The sequence below is a fragment of the Protopterus annectens genome, chromosome 1.part0, assembly GCF_019279795.1.
Source record: "Protopterus annectens isolate FY-2018-M chromosome 1.part0, PAN1.0, whole genome shotgun sequence".
NCBI lineage: Eukaryota > Metazoa > Chordata > Ceratodontiformes > Protopteridae > Protopterus > Protopterus annectens.
The window spans coordinates 881,330,895-881,345,113 of NC_056725.1; the positions used below are offsets into that span (position 1 = coordinate 881,330,895).

Sequence of the window (14,219 nt, forward strand, 5' to 3'; positions counted from 1 at the left end):
TCAGTCACAATACAAACAGAATAGAGAAAAGTAAAAAAATACAGATTCCTTGGTTTCTTGCTGTAATACTAGATTTTCAAAAGCATCTTGGTTATTGGGTCAGTTAGCAAAGCTAGGAACTACCAGAGGAAAGTAAGTAGTCCTCTCACTTGGTTATTTTCATTAAGTAATTTATTCATTTCCTAAAACTGATTATATTGATGAAGCACGTGTGAAATATGAGTCTTGCTGTGCTGTGTATATGCTACTCTACAGCTACAAGGGAAACAGTGCAATTGTTAGCTAAAGACATTGGATGTAACGTACAGTTTCTTGAAAGAATATGAGTACTAAAAGACAAGGGACTCAATCCCAAAAATTAAATGCTATATAATCTGGTCTTGAATTATTTATCCAGAAGCATCTAAGGAGGGAGAATTTATATTGTCATTGTTTATCTAGAATTGATTTTTATCAAATCCACTAGCTTAAGACCTGGGATTTTACTGCAGTTCTTATCCCACTACCAACCACCCAACCTGTGGTCCTCCTATCCAGGAATATCATTTATTTGGTACCAGAGGACCTGACCTCACCTCATTACCGTCTACATTTGCAAAGCAAGAAGGAAAGCAGAAAAACAGGTACAGCTAATTATAATCGGATTTGTCAGATCAGTGAGCCAAGTAATAATCAGACCTTACAGAGTGATACGACGCACCACTGCACGCAGAAATACTCACTCTGCGGTAGTTACAGAAATGCTAAGGAGAAGGCAGGATCACAAATACAGGAAAATGGAACACAGCAGAAGAGACATGAAGAATGGCAGGGGAGAAGTGGGTCAGGTATTGGAGATGTAGATCTCCTGTGCAGCTCAAGGAATTAGGAGAGGCACAGGATGACATTTATCAAGGAATAACAGATACATGAACTTCTGGTCATGTTCCTGACTAAGAAAGATTCCTTTTTTAAGAGGAAGCCTAAGATCAATGAACATTTTGCTCAGAATACTAAGTTGCAATGAAAACAGTAAAAAGTGGCTTCATGATCTAAATGCAGGGGCATTTGGTTATTGGGAAGCTTTCCCCTCCAAAATTAATAACATAAAGGATATAATTGCCATCAACATCCCACCAGCTAACAAGCCAACCATAATCAAGGACTTGTTCTGCTGGTGTTCTTCTACTCTCAGCCAAGAAACTGTAATACTGGGAGACTTCAATACAGACTGGACAACATGCTCCTCTCATAATCTCTCAAACTTCATAAACCTTTACAGTTTTAGTCAACTAATACAAACTCCCAATAGATATGACAAGCATAGAAATAAACAATCAATACTAGATTGGAGAATAAACAATGCAAACCCACTCCATTACCAATCAGGCTGCCTTCCTAACAGCCTAAGTAATCACTTGCCCACATACCTACTAAAATACCACACAGTTCTTCCAGAAACTATCCTCTACAAACATATTCATAACAAAAAGAACTTCTCCCCTAACTCCTTCAAAACTCTGTTACATCTATGTGACTGGCGCTCACTAAAACTCTACCTTAACCTAGCAGTTCAATACTTCAGTAAAAAGTTCCTCTCTATCCTAAACAATCTAGCTCCCCTCAAAAAGATCTGTATAAAATTGAAACCCACACAGTGGTTCACTAAAGAAACTAAAACAATCCTCAAACAGAGAGACAGGGCATGGAACCTATACCAGAGGACCAAAAACAAATATCCCATTAAAAATACCGCAGATTACAAAACCAAGTAAAAAAAAAAAAAAAACATGACGAAAACAATACTACACAGCAATTCAACAAAAGCACCAAAACAATCCACAGAAATTCTGGGGAGCTATTAATCAACTGCTAAAAATCAACCCAATCCACCACCCTAGCGCCATCCACAACAAACCACACTGACAGCATAGCCTCAAAATGTAATAACACTTTATCAACTGTATTCTATCCCTAATTAAGAACAACAGCAATACCCCTCTAACTATACCCACAAACCTCAAAACTAATCTAAACGCCTTCACCATAAATCCAATACAAACCTCAGCAATAAAAAATACCTATCTAAACTTAAACCTTCATACCTTGCCGCTGACCAACTCCCTAGTGAATTTCTTAAATTAGCTGCAGATGTCATTTCCTACCCCATATTAATCTTAATCAACTGGACTATAACAGAAAAACATATCCTTAAACTCTGGAAAGTCTCCTACATAATCCCTCTTCACAAAGGAGGTACCTCCACCAAATTCACAAATTACAGGCCAGTCGCTATTCTCACCTATAGTAAAAATACTTGAAAATTGCATATGTTCACAACTACTAGACCACCTCTAAAAAACAACCTATTATCAGCATCTCAACATGGCTTCAGACCAAAACATAGCACAGCAACAGCTCTAGTTAGTTTTACTAAGACAATCAGCCAGCATAGAAATAATAATCTACTTGTGTCATCCATCTTTATTGACATGTCTAAAGCCTTGGATACAGACTCCCACCAAAAACTCATTAATGAGCTAGCTGCCTTAAATCTCTCCCAATCTGCCCAATCCTTGTTGTCAGCTACCTATCTGACTGTAAACAGGCAGTCAGATGGCAAAATGAACTTTCAACTCTGCTCCACGGGCGTACCTCACGATTCAATCCTTGGCCCACTCCTTTTCTCCATTTTTACAAACAAACTCTGTAAAGCCACTCAGCAATCAACCATAATCCAATATTCAGATGATTCCCCCCTCATATGCGTAGCTCCCTCTCTTCCTGAACACATACAAAAAACACAATAATTCTTCCTACATATCCAACAACACCTTTCTGACTGTCAACTCATTCTCAATCCCAACAAAAGAAAGCTCATGCCCTTCACCAGTAACAAAAAAGTGACAATAATCCCCCCTTTAGAATCTACTCATCAAACAATACAGTCACAGAGCCAGTTAAATACATCAAGCTCCTTGGTGTCATGAGAGACAGTGACCTTAAGCTTGACAAATACCTGTCACTAACAATCAAAAAGGTCCACTTTAAATCAAGCACTTACTGACACCACCAGACAGTCCATCTCTAGAACACATCTACTCTCCACACTGTTATATGTATCACCAGTATTTAGTAACATAAGAAAAGCAGACCTAAATAAATTGGAGACATGCTATAACAAAACAGCCAGACTTGCCACTAACATCCAGATCACATCCCTGGCTCAGCACTGCACCACCTAAAATGGTTGGAACTTCCTAAGCTACTCAGCTGTAACCATCTAGCCCTAGCAGATTCCATTCTGCACTACCCAGTAACTGTCCAGTCCTTAGTGACCTTATCATACCCATTACCAACTTTCAGACTCCATGATCCTCCCAGAAACTCCTAATGAAGGTAACTAAACCAAATAATAGCCATGTTGTCTCCTTATACTCCTACCAAATATCAAAATCTTGGAATACTATGCCTCAAAACATGCTCAACATATCCAACTCATCCAAATTCAAGATAATGTTAAGAGAACACCTAAATAATACCTGGCTCTGCTCCTGTACTAACCCAGACTAAAATTCTCTCCCTTTTTATCGCTTCAAATCTTCCTCTGCATCTGCATTACTACCACCCTTCAACTCTTATGCATGTCTACCTTGTAATACCTGTCCAAAAATGTTACTTGTCTTTTTCCTCGTCTTTCTTTTCAAGTCATATCACATCTACTTTTCTTCTCTAGAACCAGAACAGCTATGATGTACCTCCTATGCATCACTGGTTACATCTCCATATAATTATCTGTATAAATACGCTTATAAGACATTATCATTGTTATAATTGTCTAAAAATCTTTTTGTATTTGTCAAAACTGCTTAAAACATGGCTTTGTTAATTATCTCTGTGGAGCTTTTCTCCCCGGGCCTCTGCTTAAAATGGGCTAAAAGCCCAGTCGGACCTCCCCGGTATACAAATGTAAAATAAAATAAAATAAATTAATAAGTATTTATGACATGAAGCAATGTGGTTATCATTTTCTCTCAACTACAGGATAAGATTATGGTTAACTACCAATAGTAATTAAGTTCTGCTGTTGAAGACATCATTAACCGGCCAGTTTAATTATCAGAGTTCAGGTTTAAGTCGTGGTGGACAGGTATTACATTTTGTTTTGATGATTATATGAACTACATTGATAAGGCTCTCATTGAACAATGAGGTTGGCTTTGTTCATAGTGCTTTGGCCACTGGAGTCTATCCACAGCAACTGTTTGGGAATCCACTTTTGTTATACTACATTAGAGTGCCTTATAAATATAAATGATTTTCTGGTCATCTTAAATGTTTTTTCATTGTTCATTTAAATACGTGTGCTGTTATCACTGCCCATGAGCTGCGTTGTGCTATATAGCATGTGTAATTGTTAATTTTATGAAATATTGATATTCTGTCGCACTGCTGCTTAATGTACCATTTTTATATGACTGTGATTAAATGCTGTGCTGTGTGCAATACTTAATCTAGTTGAGTTAAGGGGTGGCTGTGGTTTGGAAAGGGACGTATGCTGTGTTCTGGCTTGATCATGCACATTTTAAATTTGTTTAGAGAATGGGCAAATTGCACATTTAAACCATGATTAAAGAATGACAGTTCTCCAGCAGGGTGTTAATGTACAGGTAATGCATGCTGCTTCATAGCAGTATATTAAGCTGCCATGAAGCTTAGAAAATTAAAATCCAAACATCTGCCATATTTTACGCTCAGTGTGTGTGTGTGTGTGTGTGTGTGTGTGTGTGTGTGTGTGTGTGTGTGTGTGTGTGTGTGTGTGTGTGCCTGCATTGTCAGGGCTCAGAACACCTATGGTCAAGCGTTTTTTCCACAATAACCTAAACCCTACTGGCCATTATTGCTTGCTTAAAGAGCTAATGAGCCAAATGTTGTCAGAAAATATCTGTAATAGAAATGGCAGCACGTGTATAATGCTGGTGGGCATCATGGATAGTTTGCATGTATGGAATCATTTTCCCTTTTCCTAACAAAATGGATATAAATAGTTTCATTTGACATTATGTGCCAAGATCCTATGTAACCTCCATGGTTTATATGGGGTCTAGATGTTGGCAATTTTTGTCTATTTTCCTAAATTCTGTAGCTAGTTAATGTTCTGAGTATTAAAGTGATGTATACCATATGAGCTATGAAGAGAAGGTCCTGGGCTGATAAGTGCCAACTGCTATTTCTACCAAGTTTCCACTTTCTTTTGTCATATGTGCAGTTGCACAATTTGTAGTATAGGCGTAAGCATTAATTATTTTTACGATATATGGGCTTCTCAGGGAAGTACTTAATCTGTATTTAACCCTCACATAAAGTCACTGTTCAAACTCAGCCTTACTACAGGATATGTACCCAAGGAATGGCGTACAGCAACAGTGGTCCCACTCCACAAGGGAGGTGCCACAACAGACCCCAGAAACTTTCGCCCTATAAGCCTGACTAGCCTGGTCTGCAAAGCTATGGAGCATATCATCATGGAACTCATAAACAATGACATCGGGAACCTTCAGACACTGGATCCTACCCAATTCGGCTTTGTTAAGGGTAGATCTTGCCTCTTGAACCTGGTCGACTTCTTTGAAACAGTTACCAGGGTCATAGACGAAGGGAAGGTAGTCCACACAGCCTACCTAGACCTCACAAAAGCCTTTGACACAATACCCCACTCGGGCATCATAAATAAATTCACCAGCTTAAATATCAACCCCTGTGTCACAAGATGGGTTGCAAACTGGCTCAAGGATAGAACCCGCATGGTCAGAATTGCAGGTGCCTTGTCAGACTCTAAACCAGTCACAAGTGGCATCCCACAAGGCTCAGTCCTGGGACCTCTATTGTTCGGTATTTATTTCTCTGAGGTACAGGCAAACATGGGAGGACTATGGCTGACCAAGTTCGCAGATGACTGCAAACTGGGTGCCATAATAGACTCTCCGGCTGGCACAAGCATCCTCCAAAATGGTCTCACAGAGACGGATAACTGGTGCCAGAGCCATGGCCTGAAGCTAAATGCCAAAAAATGCATAGTCATCCCCTTTGGGAAAAACAAAGTGCCCACAGATTACCACATAGGAGGTAATCCATTAAGCATGGAAGAAGTAATTAGGGATTTGAGGACCCAAGTAGATAGTAATCTCTCCTTTGACAATCACATTGCCAAAGTGGTTAGAAAGATCTTTTATATAGCCCACCTCATCATGAAAGGTTTCACATCTAGATCAAGAGAGGTCATTGTGCCCCTTTATTCATCACTCATCAGGCCCATAATTAAATACAGTGTCCCATTTGGGATGTACCTTACCCGACACCTGCAGCAACTGGAAAGACCCCAAAAGTACCTCACCAAGAGGATCAAGGGACTCAAACAGATGACCTATGCAGTTAGGCTAAAGAAACTCCAGCTCTACTCAGTTGCTTACTGCCTACTCAGAGGTGATCTGTGCCTGACATATAAAGCCATGTCCAACCCATAATTAATGGACATGCTCCATCTCAGGAAATCCAAATCCCTTAGAGCTACACACTCCAGAGACTTAAACCTCAGCACAGAAATAAATAGGACATGCTGGAGGGACAGATTCATATCTCAGAGACTCCCCTCACTCTGGAACAAAATCCCAGTCCAAGTTAGGCAGAGCCCCTCACTGACTCTCTTCAACAGAAATCTTGACAAGTGGATGGGAGATCGTAAGTTTACCCCTGGGATCTCTTCTGGGTCCCTACTAGACAGAGGCACAATAAACTAACCATAAAAGGGCTATCTTCTGTGACCTACTATTCAAAGGCACAGTCTACAAATCTAAAAGGGTGGCAAAAGCCAAACACACTCTGGCTAGGCTTATAAATGCCCTAGGGCAGATAGCCTAGTATCAACCTATGAATCTATGAACCATTCAGGGTCCTCAGGATGGATAGTTGATCTTGTTATACCTCTGTAAACAAATTAATTGTTCATGCCAATAGGTTGGTCACATCACCTAACTACTTTTCCACATGTCGCATCCTTTATTAAAATCCTGTTAGCCAGCTGATATTATTGCATACTTGGATCTACCTTACAGATGCTTAGTTTGTAGTTCTATTTGTTGCAAACTAATTTGTACTGGTATGTGCATTTATTGTTTATTTCATTCTCATTCAGTCCATTAAGATCAGTGCACTATACTGATAAACAAAATAAAATAACACTGCTGAATGCTAGAGGACCAAATAAGAAAAGACCCTCCCCAGAGACCTTTCTTACTCTGGAAAATGTAGATATTTGTGTTGTCACTGTGTTCCAGAAAGATAACTATAGATCTCTTTACCTGGCTTCTTGACCTACCACTTGTTTAGGTTTGACAGTGTAGGTAGCAATATCATTTGTGGTGGAATTACTGTCTTCATCCAAAACACTAATACTTCAGATTAAAGGATCACGACAATTACTTTGAGATTATAAATATCCAAGCATCAGTAAACATCTTGGGCAACTACAGAATCCCAACCATGCCACCTGCCAATCAGAGAACATATTTTAAAAGAGTGGAGCCCTTCTGCAATAAAGCAGATGACATCTTTCTAGGGCTTTTTAACTAATCCTGCATGATGCGGCACACCACCTCTGAAAATAAATATGCATTGTGTTTCCTTGTGCAAACTCCATCATTCAGACAATGCCCTCTTTCACTACAGATACCAACATACTTGATCATATCCTCACAAATGCAACCCATGTCTGTTCCTCATCCTTATCACACCCTCACTTCTTAAATCAGATCACAGAATGGTATTGTTCACCACACCATTCCATCCGAGTACAGGCCAACAACAAACCTAACCATCTTTTCAGACTTCTCCAAGTCCAATCTACTTGGGCTTCACAAGTACTTGAGATGATTCAACAGTCTCCCACCCCTCAATGACCTTATAACAAATACCACTGCATATACCCAACATCTATATTTCTATCTCAGGGTTTGCATAGAAGCTCATGCTCCTATTTACCAAGGTGATGCCAGGCTTAGAAACAAACCTGTCTGGGTGTAAATCAGTTGCACATAAATTCTACAACAGAAGGAAAAAGCTTATAACTCTAAACAATAGAAAAAACACATTTAGTGTGTCAACAATCAAACTCAAAAGAGCTAACTAAAAACTCAGGAGCAAGATCAAATCCTGCAGAGCTAATTACAAAACAGAAATTGCAATATCAGCAAAGGATTACCTCAATACATTCTAACATAAGGCCAGCATTTTTTTGATGTCTACTTTAAAGGATCTTACTGATAGTCTTCAAGCTAACGATCCATGGTCTCAATCACCTGCGATCCTTGTGCTCTCAATCATCTGAGACCACCCTCTCTTCCAAAGTCATTATCCTCTACCTTTCTCACATGTCATTCAAAGAACCTAAAGCGTTGTTATCAAAGCTAAGTTCCTCAGGGTCTAAGTTTGGTAATATTCATCCAGCTTTCAAAGGATTATCAGGACAGAAAACAGACAAACCCCTTACTCATATTTTCACCTTTCACACAAAGTCACACCTGGCACAGCTGATTCTCCTTTTAAGCAGACAATATTAATTCCACTCCCAAAAATGACTTCCCCTCCACGAAGCCTCATGAATACTGACCAATATCAAACTTCTGTCCTGTTACAAAAATCTTTGAAAAATGACTATACAGACAACTATATAAACACATAAATAGTTATGTATTTCTCTGAGATGAACAACATAATTTCTCCATGCCGTTCAGCACCCTCACATCTCTTTTGATTGCTACTGCCTTCAATTATAACAACATGAATGATGGCCCCAACACTACTAGTCTATCTGTGGATATGACCTGAAATTTTCAAACTGTTAATTGTAAACTCATACTTAATATATATAAAAACTAAACCTTTGGGATAGTGCAACAGCACTGTTCCAATGCTATCTGACAGACAGAACTTTTCACATTTACTAAAATAATTCTCTGGCATTGCAACACTTGCACAGAAGCCCCCCCCCCCCCAAGGCTCAGTATTAGGCCCCTACTCTCCTGTCTCTATATCAATGATTTTCCAGTTGAATTTCTGCATCTCAGTATTGTCATACAATCTGATGATATTCTTCTTATGAATCTAGCAAAACATATTCTGACCAAGAGGCTAAATTCTAAAACATTTCTCTATCCTCTGTACACAGTCTCTTGACAATAAACTCTTAATCAGCCCCCCCCAAAAAAATGGTCCTTGGAACTTTTCTGAAAGTGCCTTCAACCCCCTAGGCTATTGATAGACAACAAAAACAACACAATTTCCAATATCTTGGACAAAGCTGCAACTGGATTATCTAGCAGCCTGTGCATCTTCCCAATGTAGCTCCCCACTCCCTTCAGCTGTTGATGTGAAAAGCAAAAAAAAAAAAAAATTATTTCGGCTTACTCTTCCCCCCTACCCCAGCTCTTTAGCAAAGTGCAAAAAAAAAAATATATATATATATATATATATATATATATATATATATATATATAGGTTCACTTTATAATCTCGAAATCCTGAAATATCGAATTTCAGAATCTCGAGATCATAAAGCCGAACTCCCAAAACATTGAAACCCAGAAGTGCAAAATTCAAAATTGCGACTACTGTACTAACCATACACCACACACATAAACATACATACACCTTCCTCCCCACACACAAACACATGAACCCACCCAACATACATACATATATATATATATATATATATATATATATATATATATATATATATATATATATATACATATATATATATATAAATAATAAAAAAATAAATAATACATACTAAATAAGGACTTAGGCTTACACTGTAGCAAACCAATTGGTACCTGTGTACTAATCAACTTCCTACAGCAGACTTTTGCACCCTCAGCTTCAAGTGAAGAGAAAGAAAAATGCCAGTAAATTCTGGTACAGTGAAAACAATGAAGGAATTGTACTTCTGCATGTCTCAGTCATGCCCCCTAATACTTTGTGCTCGGGGCAGCTGCCCCCTTCACCCAACCTTGTGACAGTAGTGGTCTTGGAACAGAAATGCCTTGGACTGTCAGACTGATCCATTACTCTCCTTTGCCACATACACAGACAAAATCACTGATAAAGTGTTGGAGCAACTAAACTCTGCTATAGAATCACACTCCTTCTTTCACCTGTTCAAAATGTTCTACTGCCATAACTTGAATATGGTTTGCCTTTCCTGGTTCTGCATTTATCTTACAATTCTTGGAGATGCCCACCAAAACAAAACCTTAAGATTCATTCTTCTAGCAGAACCTCTTATACACTGTTGCACACTCCTTAATGACACCAAGTGGCAATCAACAACAGATATGTCCACCTTTCTTCTTGGCACTTTAAATTTTTAAAATCTTAAACTTCAGCTACTGTCTCACCTTTGAAAACAGCACTAATGTTTAGCATCAAAATGATATCATTTCCCTTTCCTATCCATGCTTCAAAACTTCTGTTGGGGAAAGACTACTCCCTAGACTGGGTCCAGCCTTTTGATATCACCTCTGCACAAAAGTAAAAACCAAAGATACACATGAAGTCTACAAACATGCTCTCGAGACCATCTTCAGGCATCCCAGTGCACCTGCTATTGTGACAATAGTTAATTCTTGGTAACAGTTTAAGCTACAAGTACTGGAAATATTAATATTTTTGTACCTGAATCCTTACATGTTACTCTAAATATTATCTGATGTGTTTCTCTATTGTATACATGCACATAACTTTTGTTTTTACCACAGTATTTACACTTGCTGATAATGATTTTTTGCCAGCATTCTAGTACTAAGGTTTTTGTATGCTATGACTCGCTTTTTCTAGAATCCAACCTTTTCCGAAAAGCCACAGATGAAGACAAGACCCTGTTAGTGTGGGCTTTGACTCTGCATGGAATAGTTTTGTTATGGTAAGCATAACAAAAGGTAGCAGCCTTAGACAACCATTTGTAATTAATCTGTTTTTACGTGTCCCTTTTTCTTACCTTCTCATGAAAGGAGCAACTGATCCAAAGATCTGAAAGATTTAGTTCTGTCAGGAAAGAAAATGGGGAGGCAGATAGTTTGGCTTAAAGAAAATTCAGATACCCCTTTAGGCATACAAAAATAATTACATCTCAAAGAAACCCTGTACCTACAGGAAATGAAATAGAGTTGACTCACCATAAGAGTTTGTTTCAGATACCCTTCTTGGAGAGGTCAGAGCAATCAGTAAAACTGTTTTCCAAGTTAAGAAGCTCAAGTCAACCAGATTAGCTAGTTCAAATGGAGCAAGATTTAACTTCTTTAACAGAAAATTAAGATCCCAAGGAGGAGACACAGATTTTCCTGGCAGCCTCTTATACAAACCCCCTTTTGAATACATTTTGAATTGAGACTGTATTGAAAGAGGAGGATCCATGGGCAGACATGATAAACAGGCTGATAAATGAACCTTTGTAGAGGAAAAAAAGGCTGTAATAGAATAAATCACACAAATATTGTAGAATCAGAAAACAACTAGCCCCCAATGGGTGCTGGTTATGTTGTTGGCACCAACTAAAACACTTTTCTATTTACTAATATATGATTTCATTAGCACTTGCTGCATGTCTTCAGTAAACGGGTGCCTAAAAGGAGTTAAGACCCGATCAGTCAGGCAGTCAGTTGAAGTTAATTAATGTTAGAATGTATCAAACACCCCAGTTCTTGTGTAAGTAGACCCAGGCTGTAAGGAAGTGCTTGGTAATTGCCCCTGGCAATTTCCCAAAGAAGGGAAAGCTATGGTTGCCTGTGTCAGAAGGGAGCTCCCAAAATGATCTTGGGGATCCCTCCAGAATCTTCAGAAGTATCCTGGATATTACTGGAAAGGGTGGAAGAGCATACAAGAACATTCCTGTCCAAGGAAAAGAAAAGAGAAGGCAGCTGTCTTCCAGGCCTTCTTACACAGAGTCCTAGAACAGAATCTTGCCAGTTGATTGTTCAGAGAGGAGGAAAAGAGGTCTACTTGAGGAACTCTCCACAAATGGATCAAATCTTGGAAGACACCCGTGATCCACTTTCCATTTGTGCGTGTCTTCCCTGGTCCTATTCAGCTTGTCTAACACACAATTTTGCTCTGAAGGAATGCAGGATTCCAGGAGAGTGAGATTGTGCTGTGAAGCTATATCCCAAGCTAACATGGCTAGTCTGCAAAGGGGGTGCAACCTAGTTCTTCCTTGCTTGGTGATGTACCACATTTCTGTGGTATTTGTCTGCAATCACCTGAAGAGGTCCCAGGGACCAAAGATGGCTCAGAAAGTTGAGTGCAATGATCAGGGTAAGCATCTCCTTTATATTTATGTGTTTGCATCTCTCCTTGGTGTCCCACACCCCTGTACTTTCATCTCTCCTGAAACTGCTCCCCAAGCAAAGCATGAAGCATCTGTGGTGACTGACAGCTTTGGAGCAGGGAGGGAGAAGGGGAGACCTGGATTTTAGGATATCTATTGTCTCCACCAAAAGATTCTTCTTCTGACAAACTCCAGCACTGGAATTTGAAAAGATAAAGGGTGTTAATATTTGGACCAAATAGATTTCATATACCACTGCATCTTTCTCATGTGGAGTTTTGTCAGGGGTATCATAAGAATCGTATGAAATTAGACACAAAATCCTGAGGTATTCCCTCGCAGCGACCAAAGTCTGAGTGGAAAACCTTAGAAATAGATCTATAGATAGATAACATTCTATTTCCTGTGGAAGAAAAGCTTTTCAAGCTGAGGTGTCTAGTTGACATCCCACGAGCACAATCTTATGTGAAAAAGTCCAGAAAGACCTTTGAATAATACTCTCTTGGAATCCCAATTTCTGCAAGAGATCTTTCACCCAAGACAGAAATTTCTGACATTTTGAAAAAGACTCTGCAAAGGTAAGCAAGCCATCTAAATATGGGAAAATGTGGATACCCTGCAACCTGCAATGAGCTATAACTGGAGCTGGACACTTTGTGAACACTCCTGGTACAGTGGATAGCCCAAAGGATAAGACAGAAAACTTATAATATGATCCACATACACAAAACCTTAAGAAATATCTGGTTGACTAGGGATGTGATGATAAGCATAGTTTAAGTCAGAAGTTGCCTGGAAACTTGAAAGAGGAAAAAGAGGTAAGACATTGTAAAGTGACATATTTTTGACTTTGGGCACGATCACATACAGGTTTTGGAAATAAAGATCGGGAAGTGGCCTCCAAGAATTTTCTTTCTTTGGCAACAGGAACATCTTTGAATAAAAACCCTTCCCCACTTGGGAACTTGGAACTGGTTCTATTACTCCTTAAAACAGCATATGATGAAGAACTGGTTGAAACAAAAGAGATTGATCTGGAGGATGAGGAATGACCCCCTTGGAAGAAGGAATTTCTTACCACTGCCTTCTGTAACCTTGATGAATGGTTTTTAGAACCCATTTGTCTGATACTATGTGCTGACAAACAGAAAAATTGTGATTCAGGCTTTCTGGATGGAAAAAAGGGGCCAGAGTGGGAGAGGTTCACAAGGTCTCTTGAACAGGTATTCAGACTTGTTGGACTGTCTTTGGTTTATGAGGTATGATACTTCTTTTTGGAACCCCCTTGCCATTTCTTCAATATCTGTTTACCTGCATTTTGTTGAGATTGATTATTCTGTTTTTGCTAAAAATTGGATGAAAAGACTGAAAAAAAAACCCTTTAGAACATTTGGAGAAGGAGGGATGAATAATCACAGAGATACTCTGGATCAGCTTGCTTCTTTAATCACACATTTTGACAACCTTAGCAGCAGAGGGGACAACAATAAATCTCTACCGAAGGGAGAATTTAAAATCTAATTTTTAACATCACCTGGGAGGTTCTGAGAATGCAGCCATGCAAACCTCCTCAAAACAGTATCAGTCACCATAGCACTGGAAATAGTATCAACAGTCATACACACATTGTGCACGAGTACTGACCTGTACAATAGAAGAAACAAAGCTATTTAAAGTAAATTTTTCCTCACAAGAAGAAATTGCAGTTAAACATTCCTCATACTTTCACAATTTGTCAGAACAAACTTTAACATATGAGTTTGACAATCCAAAATTCTGAAAATCAACTTTACAGGAGTATGCACTTTTTCCATAGTTATCGATAATTTCTCATTCTTATCAGAAAGAGTAGGATTGG

General features: G+C 38.9%; 1 protein-coding gene across 2 annotated transcripts in view; it reads right to left on the minus strand.

Annotated features, from left to right (window-relative positions):
* LOC122795591 (sialin-like) overlaps positions 1 to 14,219 on the minus strand; it is a 711,524-nt gene that overhangs the window by 421,187 nt on the left and 276,118 nt on the right. The gene's annotated exons all lie outside the window — the stretch shown is intronic.